Below are 13,091 nucleotides of genomic sequence, written 5' to 3'. Positions count from 1 at the left end.
TGATGCTTTTTCTGATACTAGCATTACACGGAGAATCTTGATTTTGCTTCATTCCTGGTCCTACCAAGTTGATAGTCACCTAGTGGGCGAGATGGGCCAGCACGTCATCAGTGATGATATAGAGTAGCCAGTGTCCCAGTGTCCAGAGAGTGCATGGGGTCACCGATGAGGGGCCACATCCTGGGATGCATCTGGGGGAGTCACAGCTGGCACTGAGCCTCCACAGAAGGGGTGGGGTGGGGAAGAGCCTGGCAGAGACAAGAGGCAGGGCATGCTCCAAGGTATAGGCAAAGACCTGGTGGCTCGACACAGCAGGTTGTGTGTGTGTACATGTGCGCATGCACACACTTGAGTGTACACGCTAGGAAGGGATTTGAATATGACCTGGAAAATGATGGACCACCTTCAGGGGTCTCCTGCTCAATGTAGTCAGGTAGCCACTTTAGAAGGCTGCCTTGGGCATGGCCAAGGGACGGACACCTGTCTCTGATTTAATTATATTTTATTATTATTTTATTAATGTTATATTCATTATATTATACCAACATTGCTGGTATAGGAATGCTACTGACCCTTCTAAGCAATAACTGCTTTTTAGGCTTGTTTCACTATGGGTTTCCTAGAAACACAAAATTCTGCCAACATATAAAAAGAAATCTCCACCTTCCTTTTAAAAACAGCCTTTCTTGCGGTCCCTGGCTGGCTCCACCAGTAGAGCAGGCAACTCTTGATTTTGGGGTTGTGAGTTTGAGCCCCATGTTGAGGGTAGAGATTACTGAAAGAGCCAGTCTTCAGGTCTCTAACATAGCCCAGTGGGACTGGGAAGGCAATGTCCTTGTGGAAGGCTGGTAAATCCCAGGCTAGTCTCCTTCACTCCTGGTACCTGATGGGCCCCTAGGAACACTTTGGGTGCCCAGAGATAAAACCAGCAGTGCACCTGTGTCCTCTCATTTCATTTCTGTGCCCCAGGGCAGGGAGGAAGGAACACACATTGAGCACCGGGTATGTACCTGGCCCTGTACAAGTGCTTTACAGATACCATCTCACAACCACCTGAGTTGGAGGCATTAGGAGCCCCATTTGTCAGATGAGGAAACAGAACCCCTAACAACAGGGCAAGAGGACTTAGCCAGGGTGACCTGACCAGGACTGAGGGAGCCACCAGGGTTCCACATCTGACTCCATATCCCCCCTTGGCCATGGCCACTTCCCTGCCAGCTGACAGAGTGAGCCCGCCTTCCAGCACATCTCCCTGCCAGGACATTCCCACTGTGGGGAGCCGCTCATCTGACCCAGACTAACCTGATAGTGCACAAAAACCCAAGTGAGCCCAGAAGTTTGACAAAGCTTGGCCCCTTTATCCACCTATTGGGTTCATTCCATTAAACTTCACTGAACGATAGCTCACGTCCATAACAAAATATTTCAAACCCATCATAATGCATCTCTCTTATAGACAAGGAACAGAAACTCCTTTCTCCCTTAAAGAGCCTCAGTTTCCTTTTCTGTACTACAGGGGTCTTGCTAATAATACCCAACCTCACGGGTTGTGAGGTTTAAATTAAATGCTGCTGTTTGGGGACGCCTGGACGGTTCAGTGGTGGCGCGTCTGCCTTCGGCTCAGGTCGCGATCCCGGGATCGTGGAATCGAGACCCGCATCAGGCTCCCCGCAGGGAGCCTGCTTCTCCCTGTGCCTGTGTCTCCAACTCTGTGTGTGTCTCGTGGATAAATAAAGTCTTTAAAAAAAAAAAAAAGTATAGAAGCATAGAAAGCTGTCTTAGCCAAATGTTACCTTAAACTGCGAGGCTATTTACGCAGCGGGCACGTCTAGCGACGCGAGCACTGGGGTCCCGGCTCTGCTGTCGCTGCGCCGCGCGGACAGACCAGACCTCTCAGCCTCAGTCTCCGGAGCCTTACGGGGATGTGCGGCAGTTCCCAGGAGAGCGGCTGGCCCGGCGCTGGGCGGCGTGACCGTCCGGGGTGGGCTCGATTAGCATCTACGGAGCGTTACGGGAGGGGAGAGCGAGGCTCCCTTCCTTGGGTTCGCGGGGCTCCTGCAGGAGCACCCCCACCCCCCAGCCCCCACCCCCCACCCCCGGCCCGGGGGACACCGCCCCGCGCCTGCGCGCTGACCTCCCGCGGCTCCCTCGGGCCCCGGCAGGTGGCGCTGCGGACCCTGCGCGGCCGCGGTCCCCGGGGAGCCCCCTGCCTGTGCTGGGGTGGCTTCCAGGCCAAGGGACCAGCCCATTTGAGCGCTGTGGGGGTTCTGACTTCAGGTCAGCCCCTGTGTCAAAGGTCTATCCTGCTGCTTCTGCTACCACTACCGCGGGCGCGGCCACCATCTCCACCACCATCACCACCCCCACCCCACAAATTTGGGGTTCAAGTCCAGGTTCTGTAACTTTGTAGCTGTGTGATCCGGGGGAGTCCACTCAGCGCTCTCAGCCTCAGTTTCTGCATCTGTAAAAGGGACCCCTCTACCGGGCGGGAGAGCTTAACATCATGTGTGTGAAGTGCCCGGCAGGTAGAAGATGTCCCGTAAATGGACTTCACCAAGTGTTTTTACTTACTGTGATGCTACAGCATCACAGCATCTGAACACAATAGCATTATGAATTACAAACCGGGGCCCCTCGTGCAGTTAAACCACAGCGTGTTCGCTTGCTCCTTGTTCTTAAAGACACAGCAGGGCCCGGGTGGACACATGAACGGGAAAACCCTGGAAAACACCATGCAGTCTGGCTGCTTTTCTCACTCTGCCCTGATGTGCTGTGGGACTTTGAGCAAGTTCCTTCTCCCCTCTGGGCTTCAGTTTGCTCACCTACAAAATCAGGAGATTAGAGAGTTCAAAGCTAGCCCCGTTCCCCACCCCCCACCCCGTGGGTCTACAGCACAGACACCTCATGTCACTGTAAGGAGCCCCTGGTTTGTGTTCATAACTCCAGTGAAATCAGCACCACATCCTCAAGTGGAGACATCAGTCCTTCCTTGTGACATCTGGGAAGGGCGGAATCGGGGGGAGGGGGTGACACGTGCAAAGCACCTAGCACAGAGCCTGGCACTTAGAAGCTGCTTGATAAAGGACAGCTATGATGATGATGAACCCTGAGACATCCCTTGATCCAGCCCAGAGAGGACTGTCTGGAAGGCAAGTCATTCAACTGCTGTTTGCTGAGCACCTGCTATGCACAAGGCCCTGAGCTAGCCTCAAGAAGTCCTGAAGGGACAAGACAGATAAGACCCCACCCTCTAAGGGGCTCATAGACCACTGAAGGAGATGTAGAAGGGGGAGGACAGGGGAGGCTCTCTGAGGAGTAACATTTGAGCTGAGATCTGAAGGGGGAAAAAAGAACAGGCCATGAAAAGAGGCTGGCTACAGTTTGTGCAAAGGCCCTGAGGCAGGAGAGAAAGCAGCGTGTTCTAAGGACAGAGTGAGGCCGAAGTGGCTGGAGCCTGGGGATTAAGGTGAGAGGACAGCGAGATAGAACCAATGTGACTTTGGTTTTTGTTTTAAGAGCAAGGGAAAACCCCTGTGAGAAGACGGTGACAAAGCCAATTCAGTTTACAGAGCTCTTTGCTAGGATCTTCACGGGTCTCCTCCTGGACTCAGGAAAGAGGCTATCTCCCTGCCCCCGCCCCATGCCTCTTCCTGGCTGGGAGCATGGAGCCCTCATCACATGTAGGTGTGAGCGAGGTAGGGTCCCAGGCCTCCAGGAAAACCCAGGCCTCTCTCCAGAAGGTGGGAGTTCACTGTGCCCATTTCACCCATCAGTCCAGGGGCCTCCATGCACCCCCAGCAGCCTACCCAGGGACCGAAGTGGGGAAGCCCTGAATCACTCGGAGCCCGCAGGCACCAAGGCCTCGATGCCCACCTCCCTCACGGTGCCAGCTTCAGATGAAGGCTACCTTGGAAATGCCAGTGGGCAGCTGTGGCCCAACCACACCCACAGGAGGGCAGCTGTGTCCATGGCAACGGTCATTGGGAAGGGAAGGGCTTCCTCCCCACCTGCTCTCAGGTTTCTGCCCCAGGGAGACTTCCAGAAGGGCCTCATTGAAGGTGTGTGGCAGGGCAGGGCCTCCTGTCTCTGGACCAGCCATAAGCAGGACAAACCAGCTGCGTCCTCTCCAGCCTCTTGTATCCGGTCTCCGTGGTTTCTTGGTAAATGTGGGGGGCTGTGATTTCATGGGGGGGCCTACTGTCTACTGGGGCAGGCTCCCAGAGAAGACGATCAGACACAACGCCCTCTGGGCTGTGTGACCTCTGGCAGGTTCCTTCACCTCTCTGGGCGCACTCCCTGTCCTGTGGCTGGGAGGAATCTGGTTCCTGGCCCACAGAGAGGCCTGCGCAAGTGCATACATGCTGCCCTGGCCCTTCCTCAGCGACTTTCCCCGGTTGTTTCTTCTGCATTTTCTTCTTCTTGAGCCCATCCGTGCCACACACTCTCAGGGAAAGAGCAAAAAGGTGCCAGAACTTGTCACCTCGAAAGCCCGACACTCCCCAGTCTCATCCAAGTGGGGGTGAGCAGACTTCCCCTGTCAGGGGCGAGGAGCCTTGAGGCACACAGAGCCAGTTGACGCTCCAGGGGCCAGGGGCTGGGTGGTCATTTGGGTTCAGACAGTGCCGGGCTTTGAATACAAAGCCTGACAGCATCACTGGCATGTACCTTGGGCAAGGGATTTTCACTGCTGGGAGCCTCAGTTTGTCCAACTGCAGAAGGGGCTGGAGAATACTCACCCCTCAAGGCTGTGGGGAGGAGGAGCTGAGAGCCTGGATCAGAGGAATCCGGCCGCACAGGGTGGTCTCGGCTGCATCTCTACTTGGAGAACCACGCCAGGCCCCCCGGGGACCCACCAGCCCTTGGCCTCAGCCCAGCTCTGGAGCTGGGAGGCCACCAGCTGGGCCGAGGCATCTCCTGTGAAGGGAAAGAGGGAATTTGACGGGGCCGGAGCAGCATGGGCTATGCAGGGAGAGGAAAGAAGTCTCCGCCTGGGAGTGTCCGGGAGGGCTGTGCCAGCGATGCCGGCTCTCTCCCGGGCTCCATAGTTGTCATCTGTAAAATGGGAACAGCAGCGCCAACCTAACAAGATCGCTGATGGAATCACAAGCAGGAAGACGTTACAGTAAAGTGAGGGAGGACGTTGGGTGAATGTCAGAGCCCTTGGCAGGGGATGTTGAGTTGGTCGTGGTGGCGAAAGTGTGGGGACCACAGGGGACAGTTCCTGGGCAGCTCCATGTCCCTTCCCTGCCCGCCCTCCAGAGCACTTGGGGGGCTTAATCCTCCCAACCGTGCCAGGTAGGAGCGGTCACTGTCCCCATTTTGCAGAGGAAAAAGTGAGGCTCAGAGAAGCACAGCCATCTGCCTGAGGTCACACTGCTAAGACCCAGGGGAGAGCCACACCCAGATCCCCCCAGGGACCACGTTGTTGTTGTTTTTTTTCTTTTCCAAAACAAATGTTTTGTAACAGCTTTATTCAGATAAATTTCACATACCGTGCAACTCATCTGTTTAAGATGTGCTGTGCAGTGGCTTTGACTTTATCCACAGCACAACTGTCACCTGGCAGCTTGTGGACATTGTCATCACCCCCCCAAAAAACCCCAGGTGCTTGAGAGAACACCCACCAAGCCTCGCCTCTCCCCGGCCCCTGGCAACCATTCATCTACTTTCTGCCTCTAGATTTGCCTCTCCCGGTCATCTCGTACAAATGCGATCCCAAACTGTGCGGCCTTTGAAGTCTCTCTGACTTTTTTCACTTAGCATCACCTTTTCCAGGCTCATCCATGGTGCAGCCAAGCATCGATACTTTGCTCTTCCTATGGTTGGATAATAGTCCATTGTATAGACATACCACATTTTGTTCATCCATTGGCCAACTGAGTTGTTTCTATTTTGGGCAATTACGAATGACGCTGCTATGAACAATCGTGTTCAAGTTGTTGGTGTGGCCGTATGTTTTCATTTCTCTTGGCTTTATTCTGAGGAGTGGAATTGCTGGCTTATATGGTAACTCTATATTTAACATTTTGAGGAACGGCCAGACTGTTTTCCAAGGCAGCTGCACCATTTCACACTCCCACCAGCGGTGTATGAGGGCTCCCGGTCCTGCACATCCTGCTGGCACTTACTAGTGTCTGTCTTTTTGAGACCGTGTTCCCACTGCCTGTGCTACACTGAGTATGGTCAGTCAGGCTGGGGGTCAAATGCTGGCCAGGGGATCTCAGGAGAATGGCCTTTCTGTGTCTTTTCCAGAAAATGATATAAGAATCCTTCCTGGGTGCCTGGGTGACTCAGTGGTTGAACATCTGTCTTTGGCTCAGGTTGAGATCCTGGGGTCCTGAGATCGAGTTCCACATCGGGCTCCCCACAGGGAGCCTGCTTCTCCTCTTTCTGCCTATGTCTCTGTCTCTGTCTCTCTGTGCCTCTCATGAATAAATTTTTTTTTAATCTAAAAAAAAAAAAAAAAGGACAGCCTGGGTGGCTCAGCAGTTTAGCGCTGCCTTCAGTCCAGGGGCTGGTCCTGGAGACCTGGGATCGAGTCCCGCATCGGGCTCCCGGTGCATGGAGCCTGCTTCTCCCTCTGCCTGTGTCTCTGCCTCCCTCTCTCTCTCTCTCTCTGTGTGTGTGTGTCATGAATAAATAAATTAAAATCTTAAAAAAAAAAAAAAGAATCCTTCCCTTCTAGGCTGTCAGGAGACAACGGGGTTGGCAGCATTGTCAGAGCCATGCTAACTGTAGAGTGAAGTGCACACCTCTTGTTTTTGTAACTGGGTCCCTAGGACTGAAGGCCTTGTTAAGTTCCTCAGGTGCTGACCCATCTGGCCTTTTGATCTCTTCCCAGTGCCTGGCACTGAGTCTGCATACAGTAAGTGCTTGCTCAGTGTGGACCCTTGGGGCAGCCCAGGACCTCCCTTCATGGTGGTGGCTGAGCCCTACCAGGGTGCTCTGGAACCCATGTAGCCTCTACTGGGTCCTGCCTGTGCTAAAGGCCTTGACATTATTTTCCTTCCTTAAGAGGAGATGTTCCTTCTGTCCGTTAAGAGTGTCTTGCCTTTGCAGAGGCCAAAGAGCTTCACCAATGACAAAAACGGTAAAATAATGGCGGTCACACCCTAGCAGTGGCCCTGGTTCACGTTCAGTAAATCCGCTTGAGCGCCTCATGTTCTCTTCCTACTCACCCCTTCCTTGCAAGGCAGAGACCCTTTATGGTCTCATTTGCTCCACCACCACCCGCAGACGCCCACCTTGCGGCAAAATACACAAAACAAAATTCACCATCTGAAACCATTTTGAAGTGCATGGTCAGTGGCATTAAGTGCTGTTCACACTATTGTGCAGATATCACCACTGTCCACCCTCAAAACTCTTTTCAGCTTGCAAAACTGAAACTCTGTCCCCATGACACACTAACTCCACACCCCCACCCCTCCCTCCGGCTCAACCAGTACTTTCACTTTATTTATTTTTTTTTAAGATTTTATTTATTTGAGAGAGAGCAGAGAGAGAGAGAGGGAGAGAACATGAGCAGGGGTGAAGGGCAGAGGGAAAGGGACAAGCAGGCTCCCTCTGAGCAGGGTGCCTGATGCAGGGCTTGATAAGATCGTGAGATCAAGACCTAAGCTGAAGGCAGATGCTTAACCACTTAACTGACTGAGCCACCCAGGTGCCCCTCAACCAGTACTTTTATTTTTTTAAAGATTTTATTTATTTATTTATTAATGAGAGAGAGAGAGAGAGAGAGAGAGAGGCAGAGACACAGGCAGAGGGAGAAGCAGGCTCCATGAAGGGAGCCTGACGTGGGACTCGATCCCGGGTCTCCAGGATCAGGCCCTGGGCTGAAGGCAGCCCGAAACCGCTGAGCCACCCGGGCTGCCCTCAACCAGTACTTTTAAAGTGCACCTATTGAGTGCCAGGAGCTGGTCCTGCCATTGTGAGCAAGACAGATGCGGTCCCTTGCCTCATGGAAACTGGTACAATTTTCCAGATGAGGACACAGGCACTGGGAGGGGAGGCTGGATCCCGTTGAGCCAAGATCCAGCCTGTGGGCCCAGGACCAGTCACTTCCCTGCATGCGGCCTCAGGTGCCCCATCTGTGAAGCACAGGTCGGTAGGGAACTGGGTCTTCCTGCCACCTCCACCCCGCCCCCCTGCCGACTCTCAGGGAAGAGCAGGTAGGAACCCTGGCCCCATCTCCTCTTCTCCATCTCCTCTGTCCCCTCCGCCAGCCTCCTAGTAGCCAGGGTCATCCTTCCTTTCACTGCAGAGGGGCCTCCCTGCAGGAACGGGCTCTAGATGCCTGCTGCTCGCCTGCTTCCCAGCCGGATCCAGCCCCAGCAGAGAGAGGCCTTCTCTTCGGGAAGGCAGGAGGGACCCTCCTCTGTTTACATTCCTCATCACAGCCAGATAGCTGCTTGTTTGCTCTAAGATCTTGGAAACCCAGAGGGAAAAGCTTCTCCTCCCCACCCCATTATGGAGGGGGCAGCTTTTGGAGAGGCCTCACTCCCTTCCAAGCCTCAGAGGCCCATCCGTAAAGTGGGCACAACAATCCCTGCCTCTCAAACTGGCTGGGAGGCAGGTTTAGTTGACGATTCTCTCCCACCATGCTCAGTGAGTTAATTATTAAGGTGTGTGTGTGTGTGTGTGTGTATATATATATATATATATATATATATATATATATATATATATATATTGGTAAATGTTTTACACTGGCAGTTTGAATGCATCATTTCTTTTTTCTTTTCTTTTTTTTAAAAAACCTATTTTATTTATTTATTCATGAGACACACAGAGAAGAGGCAGAGACACAGGCAGAGGGAGAAGCAGGGGAGCCCGATGTGGGACTTGATCCCAGGACCTGGGGATCATGCACTGAGCTGAAGGCAGATGCTCAACCACTGAGCCCTGCAGGTGGCCCTGAACACATCACTTCAGTTCAGATTCTCTCTCTCTTTCCAGCAATTTCAAAATTCCACTTTCTGGTTGCTGAACCAACACCTATTTCTATTTGAAGGCTGAGGGGGACGGCCCTACCCACTGTCTTTGGGGAGTCAGTTCAGTTTAATAAGAAAGAAGAGATGCACAGACTCCCAGCATCTCCACCGGGCCTGTGGGGTGGGCACATAGCTACTCCCCCTCTACAGCGGGGACACTGAGGCTCAGAGGTGGAGAGACTGGCCGCTCGGGTGGTGATGAGTCACAAGGCCACAGCTTGGGTTCAGAGAGCCCCGCTCTGGAGCTCAGGCCCACTAGGCTTCCAACCAGTCCCAGCAGAGTGAGCTGCCCGTCCTGTGGAGGCATTCAAGTGGCTGGAGTAGAAGGTGAGACCGCACGTAGCCCCTTACCTTCACCATCCAATAACCCTCACCCCCCACACACCTTGATCACCTACTGGGTGCCCGGCTGGGCATCCCGGATCGGCCGCGGAATGAATGAGCCTGTGGCCGGGCAGCCCCGAGGTGGGAGGGATCCCAGGGCCCCAAGCAGAGCCCCGCGGGCAGCGCTCCCCCCCCCCCCCCCCCCCCCCCCCCCCCCGCCCTGGGCCCCCGCGGCGGCGGCGATCGGCGGGGCGGGCAGCGGGGCGGCGCGCGGCGCTGGAACCTGAGCCGGGGGAGGAGAGCGGCGCGCGGGCGGGCGGGCGCCGGGAGGCCGGGCTGCAGGAAGCGCCGCGCGGTCCCGGAGGTGAGTGGGGCCTGGGCCCTCGGGGCGGGGATCCCGGGAGCGCCGGCCCAGCCGCGGCCCCCTCGCGCCCCTGGGCACGTCTCGGAGGCTCCGAGGCCCGGGCTGCGGGCGCGGGAGGGAGCGCGGGGTCCCTCCAGCTCCCGCCCCAGGCTGGGTGCCCCCCTGGGTGCCCCTCAGGGCGGCCACCTTCTCTCTGGGCTTCTGTTTTATCCCCTGAGAAATGGGTGCCGGCCTGGGCCTTGGGGCGCAGTCTGCAGAATGGGGAGGTCCCCGGTCCGGAGATCCAGGTCTAGGCACCAAAAGCTAGAAGGCTCTGTTGGGGGCACCCCCATTTTGGGGAACTGGGGGCTCAGAGGTTTCCCCTCTACACCCCCCCCCCCGCCCCCGCGCAAGCAGGAGGGAATGGGAAGTCTGGAACTTCCAAAGGCCACTTCTTAGTTAGCCTTAGTCAGGCCCAGAGATGGCTCTTCCTCCAAGAGGCAGGACAATCTTTAACCTCCAGCTCTGCCTCTAGATTCCCCCGGGAGGTCCGGGAGGACTGGGAGAGACCTCCCACACTCCCCACCTGCCTGGCGATACACCAGCCACAGCCATGCCCGGGGCATACCTACCACCCCACCTGGCCCAGCCCCAGCCGCAGCCTGTCCCTCCCTCTGACCTCCCCATTTTGCGGATGAGAAAGCTGAGGCTCAGATCAGGGATGTTACCAAGTGGAACATAAGCCCAGGGCTGCCAGGCTCCAGAGTCCTCCCTGCCTGGTGCCCAGGGGGTGCCCTGGAAGTTACAGGGGACTGGCACACCTGTGGCTTCTCTGGCTCAGCTTCTCTACAGGGCCTCTGCTGGGGCTGGGGACATGCGATGTCGTGTGTGAGCTTTGTTCTGGGGACGCTGAGAACCACTGGAGGATTTAAGCTTTGCCGCTTTGTCTGTGGGGCAAGGAGGGGGTGACTCTGCGACCGCCAATGAGGAAGGTGAAGGGGTGATCTCTTTAGAGAGGTCAAGTAGAAGGGTCAGGCCCAGGCCATCTGTGGGGTTAGAAGTGGGGCTTCTGTGGCAGCCCTCATCCTGTCCTGCCTGCCCCCCACTGCTGTGTGACCTTGGGTTAGTCCCTGGGCTGTCTGAAGGACAGCTCATCTGTAAAATGGGGGTGGCCTGAGGGTGACCCCAGGGCTATGGTGAGGACACACAGTCCATCTCAGTCGGTGTCATTGCAGTCATTGGTCATCGTCATCGTGCCTTTGCTGGTGGTTACAGCCCTGAGGTGAAAAAAAGGCAATTGGTCATGCCCTCATTTCTCTAGTTCATTCTGTTTGACTAACCTCTCTCTTTCGCACCTTTGCTGGTAAATCGGAGGAGGGGGTCCCAAAAATGAATGGCAGGTGGTGCTCCTGGGACAATCAGGGTGAGGTTTGTAAGATTAGGTGGGGTCACTTTGACATGGAGTGTTCCCAGGTGTAGGAAATGGGTGCCTGAGGGAAAGAGGGTGGGGGTGAGAGCTTCTGAGAAGGTGCCTGGGGCTCCCCGGAGAAATCCATAGCCTTACTGCTGGGAAGGGCACTCCTGCCACCTCACCTGGTGGGAACCAGGCCTCAGCCACCTCCACCTGTGTCCAGCAAACCCTATTGAAAAGCTCCCCCACCCCATGCCAGCCTTGGACCCCAGCCAGGCTCTGGCCCGAGGGCTCTGCCCCCTGCAGCCACCTCCCCGACACTGGGATTGCCCTCTGTGTCAGCTGTGGCCTCCAGGCAGGCGGCACCCACGCCTGACCTGTGACCACCTGGCAAGGTGAGGCATGGTAGATGCTTGGCAGATTTACGCTGTGGGATGGGGGCCAGGAGAGCATGCTGTGAGGCGGGAGAGCCATCTGGAAAGAGATCAGGGAGGGCTTGATCAAGGTAGGGGGTTGATAACTCTGGGACACAGAGAGGGGTAGTGGAAGGGGAGGTGGGCAGGGGACAGGGTGATTGGGTGATGGGCACTGAGGGGGGCACTTGACGGGATGAGCACTGGGTGTTATACCGTATGTTGGCAAATCCAACACCAATAAAAAAATATACAAAAAAAATAAGGTAGGGGGCTGAGCCACACCTTGAGTAGTAAATGCAGACGTAGGGGAAAGGGCATTCAAGTAAAGGAAAGCGCACCAGCCAAGACCTGACTACTACCTGTTGCCAGGTGGGTAAAACGAGAGTTTGTAGAGCAAGGCATGGTTCCGTTTGTCTGGAATGTGTGACGTCAACAGGAAGGGCAAGCGATCCAGCAGGCAGGGGCTAGGTCAGCCCCAGAAGCCCTAAGGTCCAAGCTGGGAGGGACATGCCAGATGTGTGGTCTAGAAAGGTCCCTCTGGCTGCAGAGTGGGGGCCAGGCAGGGAGGCCGGTCCCCAGGCTGGGGAAGTCATCCAGGCAGGAGATGTGAGGCCCCCCGGGATGGGGACTGGAGAGGGGTGGCAGGCAGGAGACTCAGGAGGGAGAGAGCTCCGTGAGAATTGGCCTCATCGTGCCTGGCGCGGGCAGGTGCTCTGTAAAGGTCTGCTGCCCAGGAGAGTGAGCACATCGTTTCGGGAGGCCCCAGCCCTTCGAGCTCCTTCACCTGTTCCTTGGTGGGAGGGGGAGTTTGCGTGAGGGGGCATCTCGACCCCTCACAGGCCCCCCGACCTGTTGTCTGCCTCAGTTTCCCCCATTTGACTCTGGGAAAGACATTCTAAGCCCCTCCCCAAATCACTGGGCTGCAGAGAGCAGCTCCATTTCTTTGTCACACACCAGATCCTGGGAGCCAAGATAACACTGCCTGCCAGCGGGCCCTCTGGAATGCTCCACATCTCACCCATCTGGGGAGGAATTCACCTGTTAAAGATTAATTCAGATCTCTCGAGATAGGGCCTTGGGCCCCCACAGCTGCTGCTCTGAGCACTGGGTGCAAGGTTCTGCTTGGCTTTAGCCAAACCTGGGCTGCATTAGTAGTCCTAATGATGCTAGTGAGCACTTATTGAACACTTACTGTGTGCCAGGCCCTGAGCCAAACACTCTTAATACATTTGGATACAAAACTATTATTGTACCCATTTCTGAGAGGAAGGAAATGAGGTCTGGGTAGTGAAGTTGCTTGCCCAGGGTCTTTTAGTTGGCAAGGGGCAGAACTGGGATCTGAACCCCGTTTGCCTGATTCCAAAATCCATGCCCTTCACTTACTTCCAAGGTGGCCTGTCACCATTTGTCCTGACCTGAAGTCATGGAGAAGAGACTTCAGTGTAGAGAGAGCAAAACCCGGATTGCTCAGGCCGGCCCCGTCTTAAATCCTAGGTCTGCTGCTTCCTCCCCAGGGAAGCTCAGGGCAAGTCACCTGGCCTCTCTGAGCCTCAGTTTCCTTTTCTGTCAAATGGAGCTGTCTGTTCCCACTTAGCCAGGATGGT

The 13,091-nt window shown here is 55.5% G+C and overlaps 1 protein-coding gene across 1 annotated transcript in view; it reads left to right on the top strand.

Annotated features, from left to right (window-relative positions):
• Window positions 1-9,630: 9,630 nt before the first annotated feature.
• TRPV4 (transient receptor potential cation channel subfamily V member 4) overlaps window positions 9,631-13,091 on the top strand; it is a 36,302-nt gene continuing 32,841 nt past the window's right edge. The window contains exon 1 of the mRNA XM_041729494.1: window positions 9,631-9,681. The gene's annotated coding sequence lies outside the window, so the exon portion shown is untranslated. The remainder of the gene's footprint in view (window positions 9,682-13,091) is intronic.

This window comes from Vulpes lagopus, chromosome 14 (genome assembly GCF_018345385.1).
Source record: "Vulpes lagopus strain Blue_001 chromosome 14, ASM1834538v1, whole genome shotgun sequence".
Lineage (NCBI taxonomy): Eukaryota > Metazoa > Chordata > Mammalia > Carnivora > Canidae > Vulpes > Vulpes lagopus.
This window is presented reverse-complemented; position numbering and strand designations above follow the sequence as displayed.